Source organism: Triturus cristatus, chromosome 7 (assembly GCF_964204655.1).
Source record: "Triturus cristatus chromosome 7, aTriCri1.1, whole genome shotgun sequence".
In the NCBI taxonomy this organism is placed as follows: domain Eukaryota; kingdom Metazoa; phylum Chordata; class Amphibia; order Caudata; family Salamandridae; genus Triturus; species Triturus cristatus.
In genome coordinates, this window is record NC_140590.1 from 1,317,954,216 (window position 1) to 1,317,973,869 (window position 19,654).

Sequence of the window (19,654 nt, forward strand, 5' to 3'; positions counted from 1 at the left end):
GGCCATAGTACGAGTCTAAGACCTTAGCTATTAGGCATGAGTAAGAGTTAAGACCTTAACCTGTAGGCCAGAGTACGAGTCTAAGACCTTAGCTATTAGGCCAGAGTAAGAGTTAAGACCTTAGCTATTAGGCCAGAGTAAGAGTTAAGACCTTAACCAGTAGGCCAGAGTAAGAGTTAAGACCTTAACCAGTAGGCCAGAGTACGAGTTTAATACCTTAGCTATTAGGCCAGAATAAGAGTTAAGACCTTAACCTGTAGGCCAGAGTAAGAGTTAAGACCTTAACCATTAGGCCAGAGTATGAGTCTAAGACCTTAGCTATTAGGCCAGTGTAAGATTTAAGACCGTAGCTATTAGGCCAGAGTAAGAGTTAAGACCTTAACCAGTAGGCCAGAGTACGAGTCTTGGACCTTAGCTATTAGGCCATAGTACGAGTCTAAGACCTTAGCTATTAGGCATGAGTAAGAGTTAAGACCTTAACCTGTAGGCCAGAGTACGAGTCTAAGACCTTAACCATTAGGCCAGAGTATGAGTCTAAGACCTTAGCTATTAGGCCAGAGTAAGATTTAAGACCGTAGCTATTAGGCCAGAGTAAGAGTTAAGACCTTAACCAGTAGGCCAGAGTAAGAGTTAAGATCTTAACCAGTAGGCCAGAGTACGAGTTTAAGACCTTAGCTATTAGGCCATAGTAAGAGTTAAGACCTTAACCTGTAGGCCAGGGTACGAGTCTAAGACCTTAGCTATTAGGCCAGAGAAAGAGATAAGACCTTAACCAGTAGGCCAGAGTAAGAGTTAAGACCTTAACCAGTAGGCCAGAGTACGAGTCTAAGACCTTAGCTATTAGGCCAGAGTAAGTGTTAAGACCTTAACCAGTAGGCCAGAGTAAGAGTTAAGACCTTAACCATTAGGCCAGAGTACGAGTCTAAGACCTTAGCTATTAAGCCAGAGTAAGAGTTAAGACCTTAGCGATTAGGCCAGAGTAAGAGTTAAGACCTTAACCTGTAGGCCAGAGTAAGAGTTAAGACCTTAGCTATTAGGCCAGAGTAAGAGTTAAGACCTTAGCTATTAGGCCAGAGTACGAATCTAAGACCTTAGCTATTAGGCCAGAGTAAGAGTTAAGACCGTAACCAGTAGGCCAGAGTAAAAGTTAAGATCTTAACCAGTAGGCCAGAGTAAGAGTTAAGACCTTAGCGATTAGGCCAGAGTAAGAGTTAAGACCTTAACCTGTAGGCCATAGTAAGAGTTAAGACCTTAGCTATTAGGCCAGGGTAAGAGTTAAGACCTTAGCTATTAGGCCAGAGTACGAGTCTAAGACCTTAGCTATTAAGCAAGAGTGGGAGTTAAGACCTTAAAAAGAAGGCCAGAGTAAGATGTAAGACCTTAGCGATTAGGCCAGAGTAAGAGTTAAGACCTTAACCAGTAGGCCAGAGTAAGAGTTAAGACCTTAACCAGTAGGCCAGAGTAAAAGTTAAGACCTTAACCATTAGGCCAGAGTACGAGTCTTAGACCTTAGCTATTAGGCCATAGTACGAGTCTAAGACCTTAGCTATTAGGCATGAGTAAGAGTTAAGACCTTAACCTGTAGGCCAGAGTACGAGTCTAAGACCTTAGCTATTAGGCCAGAGTAAGAGTTAAGACCTTAACCATTAGGCCAGAGTACCAGTCTAAGACCTTAGCTATTAGGCCAGAGTACGAGTCTAAGACCTTAGCTATTAGGCCAGAGTAAGAGTTAAGACCTTAACCAGTAGGCCAGAGTAAGAGTTAAGACCTTAACCATTAGGCCAGAGTACGAGTCTAAGACCTTAGCTATTAGGCCAGGGTAAGAGTTAAGACCTTAACCAGTAGGCCAGAGTAAGAGTACAGACCTTAACCAGTAGGCCAGAGTAAGAGTTAAGACCTTAACCAGTAGGCCAGAGTACGAGTCTAAGACCTTAGCTATTAGGCCAGGGTAAGAGTTAAGACCTTAACCAGTAGGCCAAAGTAAGAGTTCTGACCTTAACCATTAGGCCAGAGTACGAGTCTAAGACCTTAGCTATTAGGCCAGAGTAAGAGTTAAGACCTTAAGCAGTCAGCCAGAGTAAAAGTTAAGATCTTAACCAGTAGGCCAGAGTACAAGTTAAGACCTTAACGAGTAGGCCAGAGTAAGAGTTAAGACCTTAACCATTAGGCCAGAGTACAAGTCTAAGACCTTAGCGATTAGGCCAGAGTAAGAGTTAAGACCTTAACCTGTAGGCCAGAGTAAGAGTTAAGACCTTAGCTATTAGGCCAGAGTAAGAGTTAAGACCTTAGCTATTAGGCCAGAGTACGAGTCTAAGACCTTAGCTATTAGGCTAGAGTAAAAGTTAAGACCTTAACCTGTAGGCCATAGTACGAGTCTAAGACCTTAGCTATTAAGCCAGAGTAAGAGTTAAGACCTTAACCAGAAGGCCACAGTAAGAGTTAAGACCTTAGCGATTAGGCCAGAGTAAGAGTTAAGACCTTAACCATTAGGTCAGAGTATGAGTCTAAGACCTTAGCTATTAGGCCAGAGTAAGAGTTAAGACCTTAACCATTAGGCCAGAGTATGAGTCTAAGACCTTAGCTATTAGGCCAGAGTAAGAGTTAAGACCTTAACCAGTAGGCCAGAGTAAGAATTAAGACCTTGACCAGTAGGCCAGAGTAAGAGTTAATACCTTAACCTGTAGGCCAGAGTAAGAGTTAAGACCTTAGCTATTAGGCCAGAGTAAGAGTTAAGACCTTAACAAGTAGGCCAGAGTAAGAGTTAAGACCTTAACCTGTATGTCAGAGTACGAGTCTAAGACCTTAGCTATTAGGCCAGAGTAAGAGTTAAGACCTTAGCTATTAGGCCAGAGTAAGAGTTAAGACCTTAACCAGTAGGCCAGAGTAAGAATTAAGACCTTAACCAGTAGGCCAGAGTACGAGTTTAAGACCTTAGCTATTAGGACAGAATAAGAGTTAAGACCTTAACCTGTGGGCCAGAGTACGAGTCTAAGACCTTAGCTATTAGGCCAGAGTAAGAGTTAAGACCTTAACCAGTAGGCCAGAGTATGAGTATAAGACCTTAGCTATTAGGCCAGAGTAAGAGTTAAGACCTTAACCAGTAGGCCAGAGTAAGAGTTAAGACCTTAACCATTAGGCCAGAGTACAAGTCTAAGACCTTAGCTATTAGGCTAGAGTAAGAGTTAAGACCTTAGCTATTAGGCCAGAGTAAGAGTTAAGACCTTAACCAAAAGGCCATAGTACGAGTCTAAGACCTTAGCTATTAGGCCAGAGTAAGAGTTACGACCTTAACCAGTAGGCCAGAGTAAGAGTTAAGACATTAACTATTAGGCCAGAGTAAGAGTTAAGACCTTAACCAGTAGGCCAGAGTAAGAGTTAAGACCTTAACCTGTAGGCCAGAGTACGAGTCTAAGACCTTAGCTATTAGGCCAGAGTAAGAGTTAAGACCTTACCATTAGGCCAGAGTACCAGTCTAAGACCTTAGCTATTAGGCCAGAGTATGAGTCTAAGACCTTAGCTATTAGGCCAGAGTAAGAGTTAAGACCTTAACCAGTAGGCCAGAGTAAGAGTTAAGACCTTAACCAGTAGGCCAGAGTACGAGTCTAAGACCTTAGCTATTAGGCCAGGGTAAGAGTTAAGACCTTAACCAGTAGGCCAGAGTAAGAGTTAAGACCTTAACCATTAGGCCAGAGTACGAGTCTAAGACCTTAGCTATTAGGCCAGAGTAAGAGTTAAGACCTTAACCAGTCGGCCAGAGTAAAAGTTAAGATCTTAACCAGTCGGCCAGAGTACAAGTTAAGACCTTAACGAGTAGGCCAGAGTAAGAGTTAAGACCTTAACCATTAGGCCAGAGTACAAGTCTAAGACCTTAGCGATTAGGCCAGAGTAAGAGTTAAGACTTTAGCGATTAGGCCAGAGTTAGAGTTAAGACCTTAACCTGTAGGCCAGAGTAAGAGTTAAGACCTTAGCTATTAGGCCAGAGTAAGAGCTAAGACCTTAGCTATTAGGCCAGAGTACGAGTCTAAGACCTTAGCTATTAGGCCAGAGTAAGACTTAAGACCTTAACCAGAAGGCCACAGTAAGAGTTAAGACCTTAGCTATTAGGCCAGAGTAAGAGTTAAGACCTTAACCAGTAGGCCAGAGTAAGAGTTAAGACCTTAACCAGTAGGCCAGAGTACGAGTCTAAGACCTTAGCGATTAGGCCAGAGTAAGAGTTAAGACCTTAACCATTAGGCCAGAGTATGAGTCTAAGACCTTAGCTATTAGGCCAGAGTAAGAGTTAAGACCTTAGCTATTAGGCCAGAGTAAGAGTTAAGACCTTAACCATTAGGCCAGAGTACGAGTCTAAGACCTTAGCTATTAGGCCAGAGTAAGAGTTAAGACCTTAACCAGTCGGCCAGAGTAAAAGTTAAGATCTTAACCAGTCGGCCAGAGTACAAGTTAAGACCTTAACGAGTAGGCCAGAGTAAGAGTTAAGACCTTAACCATTAGGCCAGAGTATGAGTCTAAGACCTTAGCTATTATGCCAGAGTAAGAGTTAAGACCTTAACCAGTAGGCCAGAGTAAGAATTAAGACCTTGGCCAGAGTACAAGTCTAAGACCTTAGCGATTAGGCCAGAGTAAGAGTTAAGACTTTAGCGATTAGGCCAGAGTAAAAGTTAAGACCTTAGCGATTAGGCCAGAGTAAGAGTTAAGACCTAAACCTGTAGGCCATAGTAAGAGTTAAGACCTTAGCTATTAGGCCAGGGTAAGAGTTAAGACCTTAGCTATTAGGCCAGAGTACGAGTCTAAGACCTTAGCTATTAGGCCAGAGTAAGAGTTAAGACCTTAACCTGTAGGCCATAGTACGAGTCTAAGACCTTAGCTATTAAGCAAGAGTGGGAGTTAAGACCTTAACCAGTAGGCCAGAGTACGAGTCTTGGACCTTAGCTATTAGGCCATAGTACGAGTCTAAGACCTTAGCTATTAGGCATGAGTAAGAGTTAAGACCTTAACCTGTAGGCCAGAGTACGAGTCTAAGACCTTAAACATTAGGCCAGAGTATGAGTCTAAGACCTTAGCTATTAGGCCAGAGTAAGATTTAAGACCGTAGCTATTAGGCCAGAGTAAGAGTTAAGACCTTAACCAGTAGGCCAGAGTAAGAGTTAAGACCTTAACCAGTAGGCCGGAGTACGAGTTTAAGACCTTAGCTATTAGGCCATAGTAAGAGTTAAGACCTTAACCTGTAGGCCAGGGTACGAGTCTAAGACCTTAGCTATTAGGCCAGAGAAAGAGATAAGACCTTAACCAGTAGGCCAGAGTAAGAGTTAAGACCTTAACCAGTAGGCCAGAGTACGAGTCTAAGACCTTAGCTATTAGGCCAGAGTAAGTGTTAAGACCTTAACCAGTAGGCCAGAGTAAGAGTTAAGACCTTAACCATTAGGCCAGAGTACGAGTCTAAGACCTTAGCTATTAAGCCAGAGTAAGAGTTAAGACCTTAGCGATTAGGCCAGAGTAAGAGTTAAGACCTTAACCTGTAGGCCAGAGTAAGAGTTAAGACCTTAGCTATTAGGCCAGAGTAGGAGTTAAGACCTTAGCTATTAGGCCAGAGTACGAATCTAAGACCTTAGCTATTAGGCCAGAGTAAGAGTTAAGACCTTAACCAGTAGGCCAGAGTAAAAGTTAAGATCTTAACCAGTAGGCCAGAGTACAAGTTAAGACCTTAACTAGTAGGCCAGAGTAAGAATTAAGACCTTAACCATTAGGCTAGAGTACGAGTCTAAGACCTTAGCAATTAGGCCAGAGTAAAAGTTAGGACCTTAGCGATTAGGCCAGAGTAAGAGTTAAGACCTTAACCTGTAGGCCATAGTAAGAGTTAAGACCTTAGCTATTAGGCCAGGGTAAGAGTTAAGACCTTAGCTATTAGGCCAGAGTACGAGTCTAAGACCTTAGCTATTAGGCCAGAGTAAGAGTTAAGACCTTAACCTGTAGGCCATAGTACGAGTCTAAGACCTTAGCTATTAAGCAAGAGTGGGAGTTAAGACCTTAAAAAGAAGGCCAGAGTAAGATGTAAGACCTTAGCGATTAGGCCAGAGTAAGAGTTAAGACCTTAACCAGTAGGCCAGAGTAAGAGTTAAGACCTTAACCAGTAGGCCAGAGTAAAAGTTAAGACCTTAACCATTAGGGCAGAGTACGAGTCTTAGACCTTAGCTATTAGGCCATAGTACGAGTCTAAGACCTTAGCTATTAGGCATGAGTAAGAGTTAAGACCTTAACCTGTAGGCCAGAGTACGAGTCTAAGACCTTAGCTATTAGGCCAGAGTAAGAGTTAAGACCTTAGCTATTAGGCCAGAGTAAGAGTTAAGACCTTAACCAGTAGGCCAGAGTAAGAGTTAAGACCTTAACCAGTAGGCCAGAGTACGAGTTTAATACCTTAGCTATTAGGCCAGAATAAGAGTTAAGACCTTAACCTGTAGGCCAGAGTAAGAGTTAAGACCTTAACCATTAGGCCAGAGTATGAGTCTAAGACCTTAGCTATTAGGCCAGAGTAAGATTTAAGACCGTAGCTATTAGGCCAGAGTAAGAGTTAAGACCTTAACCAGTAGGCCAGAGTACGAGTCTTGGACCTTAGCTATTAGGCCATAGTACGAGTCTAAGATCTTAGCTATTAGGCATGAGTAAGAGTTAAGACCTTAACCTGTAGGCCAGAGTAAGAATTAAGACCTTAACCATTAGGCTAGAGTACGAGTCTAAGACCTTAGCAATTAGGCCAGAGTAAAAGTTAAGACCTTAGCGATTAGGCCAGAGTAAGAGTTAAGACCTTAACCTGTAGGCCATAGTAAAAGTTAAGACCTTAGCTATTAGGCCAGGGTAAGAGTTAAGACCTTAGCTATTAGGCCAGAGTACGAGTCTAAGACCTTAGCTATTAGGCCAGAGTAAGAGTTAAGACCTTAACCTGTAGGCCATAGTACGAGTCTAAGACCTTAGCTATTAAGCAAGAGTGGGAGTTAAGACCTTAAAAAGAAGGCCAGAGTAAGATGTAAGACCTTAGCGATTAGGCCAGAGTAAGAGTTAAGACCTTAACCAGTAGGCCAGAGTAAGAGTTAAGACCTTAACCAGTAGGCCAGAGTAAAAGTTAAGACCTTAACCATTAGGGCAGAGTACGAGTCTAAGACCTTAGCTATTAGGCATGAGTAAGAGTTAAGACCTTAACCTGTAGGCCAGAGTACGAGTCTAAGACCTTAGCTATTAGGCCATAGTACGAGTCTAAGACCTTAGCTATTAGGCATGAGTAAGAGTTAAGACCTTAACCTGTAGGCCAGAGTACTAGTCTAAGACCTTAGCTATTAGGCCAGAGTAAGAGTTAAGACCTTAGCTATTAGGCCAGAGTAAGAGTTAAGACCTTAACCAGTAGGCCAGAGTAAGAGTTAAGACCTTAACCAGTAGGCCAGAGTACGAGTTTAATACCTTAGCTATTAGGCCAGAATAAGAGTTAAGACCTTAACCTGTAGGCCAGAGTAAGAGTTAAGACCTTAACCATTAGGCCAGAGTATGAGTCTAAGACCTTAGCTATTAGGCCAGAGTAAGATTTAAGACCGTAGCTATTAGGCCAGAGTAAGAGTTAAGACCTTAACCAGTAGGCCAGAGTACGAGTCTTGGACCTTAGCTATTAGGCCATAGTACGAGTCTAAGACCTTAGCTATTAGGCATGAGTAAGAGTTAAGACCTTAACCTGTAGGCCAGAGTACGAGTCTAAGACCTTAACCATTAGGCCAGAGTATGAGTCTAAGACCTTAGCTATTAGGCCAGAGTAAGATTTAAGACCGTAGCTATTAGGCCAGAGTAAGAGTTAAGACCTTAACCAGTAGGCCAGAGTAAGAGTTAAGACCTTAACCAGTAGGCCAGAGTACGAGTTTAAGACCTTAGCTATTAGGCCATAGTAAGAGTTAAGACCTTAACCTGTAGGCCAGGGTACGAGTCTAAGACCTTAGCTATTAGGCCAGAGAAAGAGATAAGACCTTAACCAGTAGGCCAGAGTAAGAGTTAAGACCTTAACCAGTAGGCCAGAGTACGAGTCTAAGACCTTAGCTATTAGGCCAGAGTAAGTGTTAAGACCTTAACCAGTAGGCCAGAGTAAGAGTTAAGACCTTAACCAGTAGGCCAGAGTACGAGTCTAAGACCTTAGCTATTAGGCCAGGGTAAGAGTTAAGACCTTAACCAGTAGGCCAGAGTAAGAGTTCTGACCTTAACCATTAGGCCAGAGTACGAGTCTAAGACCTTAGCTATTAGGCCAGAGTAAGAGTTAAGACCTTAAGCAGTCGGCCAGAGTAAAAGTTAAGATCTTAACCAGTAGGCCAGAGTACAAGTTAAGACCTTAACGAGTAGGCCAGAGTAAGAGTTAAGACCTTAACCATTAGGCCAGAGTACAAGTCTAAGACCTTAGCGATTAGGCCAGAGTAAGAGTTAAGACCTTAACCAGAAGGCCACAGTAAGAGTTAAGACCTTAGCGATTAGGCCAGAGTAAGAGTTAAGACCTTAACCATTAGGTCAGAGTATGAGTCTAAGACCTTAGCTATTAGGCCAGAGTAAGAGTTAAGACCTTAGCTATTAGGCCAGAGTAAGAGTTAAGACCTTAACCATTAGGCCAGAGTATGAGTCTAAGACCTTAGCTATTAGGCCAGAGTAAGAGTTAAGACCTTAACCAGTAGGCCAGAGTAAGAATTAAGACCTTGACCAGTAGGCCAGAGTAAGAGTTAAGACCTTAGCTATTAGGCCAGAGTAAGAGTTAAGACCTTAACAAGTAGGCCAGAGTAAGAGTTAAGACCTTAACCTGTATGTCAGAGTACGAGTCTAAGACCTTAGCTATTAGGCCAGAGTAAGAGTTAAGACCTTAGCTATTAGGCCAGAGTAAGAGTTAAGACCTTAACCAGTAGGCCAGAGTAAGAATTAAGACCTTAACCAGTAGGCCAGAGTACGAGTTTAAGACCTTAGCTATTAGGACAGAATAAGAGTTAAGACCTTAACCTGTGGGCCAGAGTACGAGTCTAAGACCTTAGCTATTAGGCCAGAGTAAGAGTTAAGACCTTAACCAGTAGGCCAGAGTATGAGTCTAAGACCTTAGCTATTAGGCCAGAGTAAGAGTTAAGACCTTAACCAGTAGGCCAGAGTAAGAGTTAAGACCTTAACCATTAGGCCAGAGTACAAGTCTAAGACCTTAGCTATTAGGCTAGAGTAAGAGTTAAGACCTTAGCTATTAGGCCAGAGTAAGAGTTAAGACCTTAACCAAAAGGCCATAGTACGAGTCTAAGACCTTAGCTATTAGGCCAGAGTAAGAGTTACGACCTTAACCAGTAGGCCAGAGTAAGAGTTAAGACATTAACTATTAGGCCAGAGTAAGAGTTAAGACCTTAACCAGTAGGCCAGAGTAAGAGTTAAGACCTTAACCTGTAGGCCAGAGTACGAGTCTAAGACATTAGCTATTAGGCCAGAGTAAGAGTTAAGACCTTACCATTAGGCCAGAGTACCAGTCTAAGACCTTAGCTATTAGGCCAGAGTATGAGTCTAAGACCTTAGCTATTAGGCCAGAGTAAGAGTTAAGACCTTAACCAGTAGGCCAGAGTAAGAGTTAAGACCTTAACCAGTAGGCCAGAGTACGAGTCTAAGACCTTAGCTATTAGGCCAGGGTAAGAGTTAAGACCTTAACCAGTAGGCCAGAGTAAGAGTTAAGACCTTAACCATTAGGCCAGAGTACGAGTCTAAGACCTTAGCTATTAGGCCAGAGTAAGAGTTAAGACCTTAACCAGTCGGCCAGAGTAAAAGTTAAGATCTTAACCAGTCGGCCAGAGTACAAGTTAAGACCTTAACGAGTAGGCCAGAGTAAGAGTTAAGACCTTAACCATTAGGCCAGAGTACAAGTCTAAGACCTTAGCGATTAGGCCAGAGTAAGAGTTAAGACTTTAGCGATTAGGCCAGAGTTAGAGTTAAGACCTTAACCAGAAGGCCACAGTAAGAGTTAAGACCTTAGCTATTAGGCCAGAGTAAGAGTTAAGACCTTAACCAGTAGGCCAGAGTAAGAGTTAAGACCTTAACCAGTAGGCCAGAGTACGAGTTTAAGACCTTAGCTATTAGGCTAGAATAAGAGTTAAGACCTTAACCTGTAGGCCAGAGTACGAGTCTAAGACCTTAGCTATTAGGCCAGAGTAAGAGTTAAGACCTTAACCCGTAGGCCAGAGTAAGAGTTAAGACCTTAACCAGTAGGCCAGAGTACGAGTCTAAGACCTTAGCGATTAGGCCAGAGTAAGAGTTAAGACCTTAACCATTAGGCCAGAGTATGAGTCTAAGACCTTAGCTATTAGGCCAGAGTAAGAGTTAAGACCTTAGCTATTAGGCCAGAGTAAGAGTTAAGACCTTAACCATTAGGCCAGAGTACGAGTCTAAGACCTTAGCTATTAGGCCAGAGTAAGAGTTAAGACCTTAACCAGTCGGCCAGAGTAAAAGTTAAGATCTTAACCAGTCGGCCAGAGTACAAGTTAAGACCTTAACGAGTAGGCCAGAGTAAGAGTTATGACCTTAACCATTAGGCCAGAGTATGAGTCTAAGACCTTAGCTATTAGGCCAGAGTAAGAGTTAAGACCTTAACCAGTAGGCCAGAGTAAGAATTAAGACCTTGGCCAGAGTACAAGTCTAAGACCTTAGCGATTAGGCCAGAGTAAGAGTTAAGACTTTAGCGATTAGGCCAGAGTAAAAGTTAAGACCTTAGCGATTAGGCCAGAGTAAGAGTTAAGACCTAAACCTGTAGGCCATAGTAAGAGTTAAGACCTTAGCTATTAGGCCAGGGTAAGAGTTAAGACCTTAGCTATTAGGCCAGAGTACGAGTCTAAGACCTTAGCTATTAGGCCAGAGTAAGAGTTAAGACCTTAACCTGTAGGCCATAGTACGAGTCTAAGACCTTAGCTATTAAGCAAGAGTGGGAGTTAAGACCTTAACCAGTAGGCCAGAGTACGAGTCTTGGACCTTAGCTATTAGGCCATAGTACGAGTCTAAGACCTTAGCTATTAGGCATGAGTAAGAGTTAAGACCTTAACCTGTAGGCCAGAGTACGAGTCTAAGACCTTAAACATTAGGCCAGAGTATGAGTCTAAGACCTTAGCTATTAGGCCAGAGTAAGATTTAAGACCGTAGCTATTAGGCCAGAGTAAGAGTTAAGACCTTAACCAGTAGGCCAGAGTAAGAGTTAAGACCTTAACCAGTAGGCCGGAGTACGAGTTTAAGACCTTAGCTATTAGGCCATAGTAAGAGTTAAGACCTTAACCTGTAGGCCAGGGTACGAGTCTAAGACCTTAGCTATTAGGCCAGAGAAAGAGATAAGACCTTAACCAGTAGGCCAGAGTAAGAGTTAAGACCTTAACCAGTAGGCCAGAGTACGAGTCTAAGACCTTAGCTATTAGGCCAGAGTAAGTGTTAAGACCTTAACCAGTAGGCCAGAGTAAGAGTTAAGACCTTAACCATTAGGCCAGAGTACGAGTCTAAGACCTTAGCTATTAAGCCAGAGTAAGAGTTAAGACCTTAGCGATTAGGCCAGAGTAAGAGTTAAGACCTTAACCTGTAGGCCAGAGTAAGAGTTAAGACCTTAGCTATTAGGCCAGAGTAGGAGTTAAGACCTTAGCTATTAGGCCAGAGTATGAATCTAAGACCTTAGCTATTAGGCCAGAGTAAGAGTTAAGACCTTAACCAGTAGGCCAGAGTAAAAGTTAAGATCTTACCCAGTAGGCCAGAGTACAAGTTAAGACCTTAACTAGTAGGCCAGAGTAAGAATTAAGACCTTAACCATTAGGCTAGAGTACGAGTCTACGACCTTAGCAATTAGGCCAGAGTAAAAGTTAAGACCTTAGCGATTAGGCCAGAGTAAGAGTTAAGACCTTAACCTGTAGGCCATAGTAAGAGTTAAGACCTTAGCTATTAGGCCAGGGTAAGAGTTAAGACCTTAGCTATTAGGCCAGAGTACGAGTCTAAGACCTTAGCTATTAGGCCAGAGTAAGAGTTAAGACCTTAACCTGTAGGCCATAGTACGAGTCTAAGACCTTAGCTATTAAGCAAGAGTGGGAGTTAAGACCTTAAAAAGAAGGCCAGAGTAAGATGTAAGACCTTAGCGATTAGGCCAGAGTAAGAGTTAAGACCTTAACCAGTAGGCCAGAGTAAGAGTTAAGACCTTAACCAGTAGGCCAGAGTAAAAGTTAAGACCTTAACCATTAGGGCAGAGTACGAGTCTTAGACCTTAGCTATTAGGCCATAGTACGAGTCTAAGACCTTAGCTATTAGGCATGAGTAAGAGTTAAGACCTTAACCTGTAGGCCAGAGTACGAGTCTAAGACCTTAGCTATTAGGCCAGAGTAAGGGTTAAGACCTTAGCTATTAGGCCAGAGTAAGAGTTAAGACCTTAACCAGTAGGCCAGAGTAAGAGTTAAGACCTTAACCAGTAGGCCAGAGTACGAGTTTAATACCTTAGCTATTAGGCCAGAATACGAGTTAAGACCTTAACCTGTAGGCCAGAGTAAGAGTTAAGACCTTAACCATTAGGCCAGAGTATGAGTCTAAGACCTTAGCTATTAGGCCAGAGTAAGATTTAAGACCGTAGCTATTAGGCCAGAGTAAGAGTTAAGACCTTAACCAGTAGGCCAGAGTACGAGTCTTGGACCTTAGCTATTAGGCCATAGTACGAGTCTAAGACCTTAGCTATTAGGCATGAGTAAGAGTTAAGACCTTAACCTGTAGGCCAGAGTAAGAATTAAGACCTTAACCATTAGGCTAGAGTACGAGTCTAAGACCTTAGCAATTAGGCCAGAGTAAAAGTTAAGACCTTAGCGATTAGGCCAGAGTAAGAGTTAAGACCTTAACCTGTAGGCCATAGTAAAAGTTAAGACCTTAGCTATTAGGCCAGGGTAAGAGTTAAGACCTTAGCTACTAGGCCAGAGTACGAGTCTAAGACCTTAGCTATTAGGCCAGAGTAAGAGTTAAGACCTTAACCTGTAGGCCATAGTACGAGTCTAAGACCTTAGCTATTAAGCAAGAGTGGGAGTTAAGACCTTAAAAAGAAGGCCAGAGTAAGATGTAAGACCTTAGCGATTAGGCCAGAGTAAGAGTTAAGACCTTAACCAGTAGGCCAGAGTAAGAGTTAAGACCTTAACCAGTAGGCCAGAGTAAAAGTTAAGACCTTAACCATTAGGGCAGAGTACGAGTCTAAGACCTTAGCTATTAGGCATGAGTAAGAGTTAAGACCTTAACCTGTAGGCCAGAGTACGAGTCTAAGACCTTAGCTATTAGGCCATAGTACGAGTCTAAGACCTTAGCTATTAGGCATGAGTAAGAGTTAAGACCTTAACCTGTAGGCCAGAGTACTAGTCTAAGACCTTAGCTATTAGGCCAGAGTAAGAGTTAAGACCTTAGCTATTAGGCCAGAGTAAGAGTTAAGACCTTAACCAGTAGGCCAGAGTAAGAGTTAAGACCTTAACCAGTAGGCCAGAGTACGAGTTTAATACCTTAGCTATTAGGCCAGAATAAGAGTTAAGACCTTAACCAGTAGGCCAGAGTAAGAGTTAAGACCTTAACCATTAGGCCAGAGTACAAGTCTAAGACATAGCTATTAGGCCAGAGTAAGAGTTAAGACCTTAACCTGTAGGCCAGAGTACAAGTCTAAGACCTTAGCTATTATGCCAGAGTAAGAGTTCAGACCTTAACCTGTAGGCCATAGTAAGAGTTAAGACCTTAACCAGTAGGCCAGATTAAGAGTTAAGACCTTACCCAGTAGGCCAGAGTAAGAGTTAATACCTTAACCATTAGGCCAGAGTACGAGTCTAAGACATTAGCTGTTAGGCCAGAGTAAGAGGTAAGACCTTAGCTATTAGGTCAGAGTACGAGTCTAAGACCTTAGCTATTAGCCCAGATTAAGAGTTAAGACCTTAGCTATTAGGCTAGAGTCAGAGTTAAGACCTTATCCATTAGGGCAGAGTACGAGTCTAAGACCTTAGCTATTAGGCCAGAGTGAGAGTTAAGACCTTAACCTGTAGGCCAGAGTAAGAGCTAAGACCATAGCTATTAGGCCAAAGTAAGAGGTAAGACTTTAGCTATTAGGCCAGAGTAAGAGTTAAGACCTTAGCTATTAGGCCAGAGTAAGAGTTAAGACCTTAACCAGTAGGCCAGAGTAAGAGTTAAGACCTTAACCATTAGGCCAGAGTACAAGTCTAAGACATAGCAATTAGGCCAGAGTAAGAGTTAAGACCTTAACCTGTAGGCCAGAGTACAAGTCTAAGACCTTAGCTATTATGCCAGAGTAAGAGTTAAGACCTTAACCTGTAGGCCATAGTAAGAGTTAAGACCTTAACCAGTAGGCCAGATTAAGAGTTAAGACCTTAACCAGTAGGCCAGAGTAAGAGTCCAAGACCTTAGCTATTAGGCCAGAGTAAGAGTTAAGACCTTAGCTATTAGGCCAGAATACGAGTCTAAGACCTTAGATATTAGGCCAGAGTAAGAGTTAAGACCTTACCCAGTAGGCCAGAGTAAGAGTTAAGACCTTAACCTGTAGGCCATAGTACGAGTCTAAGACCTTAGCTATTAGGCCAGAGTAAGAGTTAAGACCTTAGGTATTAGGCCAGAGTAAGAGTTAAGACCTAAACCATTGGACCAGAGTACGAGTCTAAGACCTTAGCTATTAGGCCAGAGTAAGAGTTAAGACCTCAGCTATTAGGCCAGAGAAAGAGTTAAGACCGTAACCATTAGGCCAGAGTACGAGTCTAAGACCTTAGATATTAGGCCAGAGTAAGAGTTAAGACCTTACCCAGTAGGCCAGAGTAAGAGTTAATACCTTAACCATTAGGCCAGAGTACGAGTCTAAGACATTAGCTGTTAGGCCAGAGTAAGAGGTAAGACCTTAGCTATTAGGTCAGAGTACGAGTCTAAGACCTTAGCTATTAGGCCAGAGTAAGAGTTAAGACCTTAACCAGTAGGCCAGAGTAAGAGTTAAGACCTTAACCAGTAGGCCAGAGTACGAGTCTAAGACCTTAGCTATTAGCCCAGATTAAGAGTTAAGACCTTAGCTATTAGGCTAGAGTCAGAGTTAAGACCTTATCCATTAGGGCAGAGTACGAGTCTAAGACCTTAGCTATTAGGCCAGAGTGAGAGTTAAGACCTTAACCTGTAGGCCAGAGTAAGAGCTAAGACCATAGCTATTAGGCCAGAGTAAGAGGTAAGACTTTAGCTATTAGGCCAGAGTAAGAGTTAAGACCTTAGCTATTAGGCCAGAGTAAGAGTTAAGACCTTAACCAGTAGGCCAGAGTAAGAGTTAAGACCTTAACCATTAGGCCAGAGTACAAGTCTAAGACATAGCTATTAGGCCAGAGTAAGAGTTAAGACCTTAACCTGTAGGCCAGAGTACAAGTCTAAGACCTTAGCTATTATGCCATAGTAAGAGTTAAGACCTTAACCAGTAGGCCAGACTAAGAGTTAAGACCGTAACCAGTAGGCCAGAGTAAGAGTCCAAGACCTTAGCTATTAGGCCAGAGTAAGAGTTAAGACCTTAGCTATTAGGCCAGAATACGAGTCTAAGACCTTAGCTATTAGGCCAGAGTAAGAGTTAAGACCTTAACCATTAGGCCAGAGTACGAGTCTAAGACCTTAGCTATTAGGCCAGAGTAAGAGTTAAGACCTTAACCAGTAGGCCAGAGTAAGAGTTAAGACCTTAGCTATTAGGCCAGAGTAAGAGTTAAGACCTTAACGAGTAGGCCAGAGTAAGAGTTAAGACCTTAACCAGTAGGACAGAGTAAGAGTTAAGACCATAACCTGTAGGCCAGAGTACGAGTCTAAGAACTTAGCTATCAGGCCATAGTACGAGTCCAAGACCTTAGCTATTAGGCCAGAGTAAGAGTTAAGACCTTAACCAGTAGGCCAGAGTAAGTGTTAAGACCTTAACCAGTAGGCCAGAGTACGAGTCTAAGACCTTAGCTATTTATACCAGAGTAAGAGTTAAGACCTTAGCTATTAGGCCAGAGTAAGAGTTAAGACCTTAGCTATTAGGCCAGAGTACGAGTCTAAGACCTTAGCTATTAGGCCAGAGTAAGAGTTAAGACCTTAACCAGTACGCCAGAGTAAGAGTTAAGACCTTAACCATTGGACCAGAGTACGAGTCTAAGACCTTAGCAATTAGGCCAGAGTAAGAGTTTAGACCTCAGCTATTAGGCCAGAGAAAGAGTTAAGACCTTATCCATTAGGGCAGAGTACGAGTCTAAGACCTTAGCTATTAGGCCAGAGTGAGAGTTAAGACCTTAACCTGTAGGCCAGAGTAAGAGCTAAGACCATAGCTATTAGGCCAGAGTAAGAGGTAAGACTTTAGCTATTAGGCCAGAGTAAGAGTTAAGACCTTAGCTATTAGGCCAGAGTAAGAGTTAAGACCTTAACCAGTAGGCCAGAGTAAGAGTTAAGACCTTAACCATTAGGCCAGAGTACAAGTCTAAGACATAGCTATTAGGCCAGAGAAAGAGTTAAGACCTTAACCTGTAGGCCAGAGTACAAGTCTAAGACCTTAGCTATTATGCCAGAGTAAGAGTTAAGACCTTAACCTGTAGGCCATAGTAAGAGTTAAGACCTTAACCAGTAGGCCAGATTAAGAGTTAAGACCTTACCCAGTAGGCCAGAGTAAGAGTTAATACCTTAACCATTAGGCCAGAGTACGAGTCTAAGACATTAGCTGTTAGGCCAGAGTAAGAGGTAAGACCTTAGCTATTAGGTCAGAGTACGAGTCTAAGACCTTAGCTATTAGGCCAGAGTAAGAGTTAAGACCTTAACCAGTAGGCCAGAGTAAGAGTTAAGACCTTAACCAGTAGGCCAGAGTACGAGTCTAAGACCTTAGCTATTAGCCCAGATTAAGAGTTAAGACCTTAGCTATTAGGCTAGAGTCAGAGTTAAGACCTTATCCATTAGGGCAGAGTACGAGTCTATGACCTTAGCTATTAGGCCAGAGTGAGAGTTAAGACCTTAACCTGTAGGCCAGAGTAAGAGCTAAGACCATAGCTATTAGGCCAAAGTAAGAGGTAAGACTTTAGCTATTAGGCCAGAGTAAGAGTTAAGACCTTAGCTATTAGGCCAGAGTAAGAGTTAAGACCTTAACCAGTAGGCCAGAGTAAGAGTTAAGACCTTAACCATTAGGCCAGAGTACAAGTCTAAGACATAGCAATTAGGCCAGAGTAAGAGTTAAGACCTTAACCTGTAGGCCAGAGTACAAGTCTAAGACCTTAGCTATTATGCCAGAGTAAGAGTTAAGACCTTAACCTGTAGGCCATAGTAAGAGTTAAGACCTTAACCAGTAGGCCAGATTAAGAGTTAAGACCTTAACCAGTAGGCCAGAGTAAGAGTCCAAGACCTTAGCTATTAGGCCAGAGTAAGAGTTAAGACCTTAGCTATTAGGCCAGAATACGAGTCTAAGACCTTATCTATTAGGCCAGAGTAAGAGTTAAGACCTTAACCATTAGGCCAGAGTACGAGTCTAAGACCTTAGCTATTAGGCCAGAGTAAGAGTTAAGACCTTAACCAGTAGGCCAGAGTAAGAGTTAAGACCTTATCTATTAGGCCTGAGTAAGTGTTAAGACCTTAACGAGTAGGCCAGAGTAAGAGTTAAGACCTTAACCAGTAGGACAGAGTAAGAGTTAAGACCATAACCTGTAGGCCAGAGTACGAGTCTAAGAACTTAGCTATCAGGCCATAGTACGAGTCCAAGACCTTAGCTATTAGGCCAGAGTAAGAGTTAAGACCTTAACCAGTAGGCCAGAGTAAGTGTTAAGACCTTAACCAGTAGGCCAGAGAACGAGTCTAAGACCTTAGCTATTTATACCAGAGTAAGAGTTAAGACCTTAGCTATTAGGCCAGAGTAAGAGTTAAGACCATAGCTATTAGGCCAGAGTACGAGTCTAAGACCTTAGCTATTAGGCCAGAGTAAGAGTTAAGACCTTAACCAGTACGCCAGAGTAAGAGTTAAGACCTTAACCATTGGACCAGAGTACGAGTCTAAGACCTTAGCAATTAGGCCAGAGTAAGAGTTTAGACCTCAGCTATTAGGCCAGAGAAAGAGTTAAGACCTTAACCATTAGGCAAGAGTACGAGTCTAAGACCTTAGCTATTAGGCCAGAGTAAGAGTTAAGACCTTAACCAGTAGGCCAGAGTAAGATTTAAGACCTTAACCTGTAGGCCATAGTACGAGTCTAAGACCTTAGCTATTAGGCCAGAGTAAAAGTTAAGAGCTTAGCTATTAGGCCAGAGTAAGAGTTAAGACCTAAACCAGTAGGCCAGAGTAAGAATTAAGACCTTAACCTGTAGGCCATAGTACAAGTCTAAGACCTTAGCTATTAGGCCAGAGTAAGAGTTAAGACCTTAGCTATTAGGCCAGAGTAAGTGTTAAGACCTTAACCATTAGGCCAGAGTACGAGTCTAAGACCTTAGCTGTTAGGCCAGAGTAAGAGTTAAGACCTTAGCTATTAGGCCAGAGTACGAGTCTAAGACCTTAGCTATTAGGCCAGAGTAAGAGTTAAGACCTTAACCAGTAGGCCAGAGTAAGAGTTGAGACCTTAACCAGTAGGCCAGAGTATGAGTCTAAGACCTTAGCTATTAGCCCAGAGTAAGAGTTAAGACCTTAGCTATTAGGCCAGAGTAAGAGTTATGACCTTAACCTCTAGGCCAGAGAAATAGCTAAGACCTTAGCTATTAGGCCAGAGTAAGAGTTAAGACCTTAACCAGTAGGCCAGAGTAAGATTTAAGACCTTAACCTGTAGGCCATAGTACGAGTCTAAGACCTTAGCTATTAGGCCAGAGTAAAAGGTAATACCTTAGCTATTAGGCCAGAGTAAGAGTTAAGACCTTAACCAGTAGGCCAGAGTAAGAGTCTAAGACCTTAGCTATTAGGCCAGAGTAAGAGTTAAGACCTTAACCATTAGGCCAGAGTGAGAGTTAAGACCTTAAAAAGTAGGCCAGAGTAAGAGTTAAGACCTTAACCATCTGGCCAGAGTACGAGTTAAGACCTTAGCTATTAGGCCAGAGTACGATTCTAAGACCTTAGCTATTAGGCCAGAGTAAGAGTTAAGACCTTACCAGTAGGCCAGATTAAGAGTTAAGACCTTAACCATTGGACCAGAGTACGAGTCTAAGACCTTAGCTATTAGGCCAGAGTAAGAGTTAAGACCTCAGCTATGTGGTAAATAATTTTCCTTTACCTGGACTTAATTTGATACAGAAACATAATAAAATAGCTCAGTAAAATGAGAGGCAGAATCCGTGATATTAGAGATTCAGAATGGGCTTTATTCCAATAATCGATTATAATCGGTTGCTCCAAGTTCCATCACCACGGAGGTTCAGGAAGTGAAGTACATACTTTATTGACATGAAATGACTTTTATAGTACATACATTACAATGAAGCGAATGCAGTAGGCGTAACAATTGATAAGGAAAATGACGATTTATCTGCGTAACCAAGAATGGGTGTAATAAGGAGTAAAAAGGAACATAATTGGTTATGATGTCACATATAGGTGGATCTATAAGATAATACTTGGCATAGATGCGCGCGCAGCAGTATGACGTATAATTGACGTGCAACTAGGGGGTGAAGGGGACTTGACATTTAGCTCTACATGTGG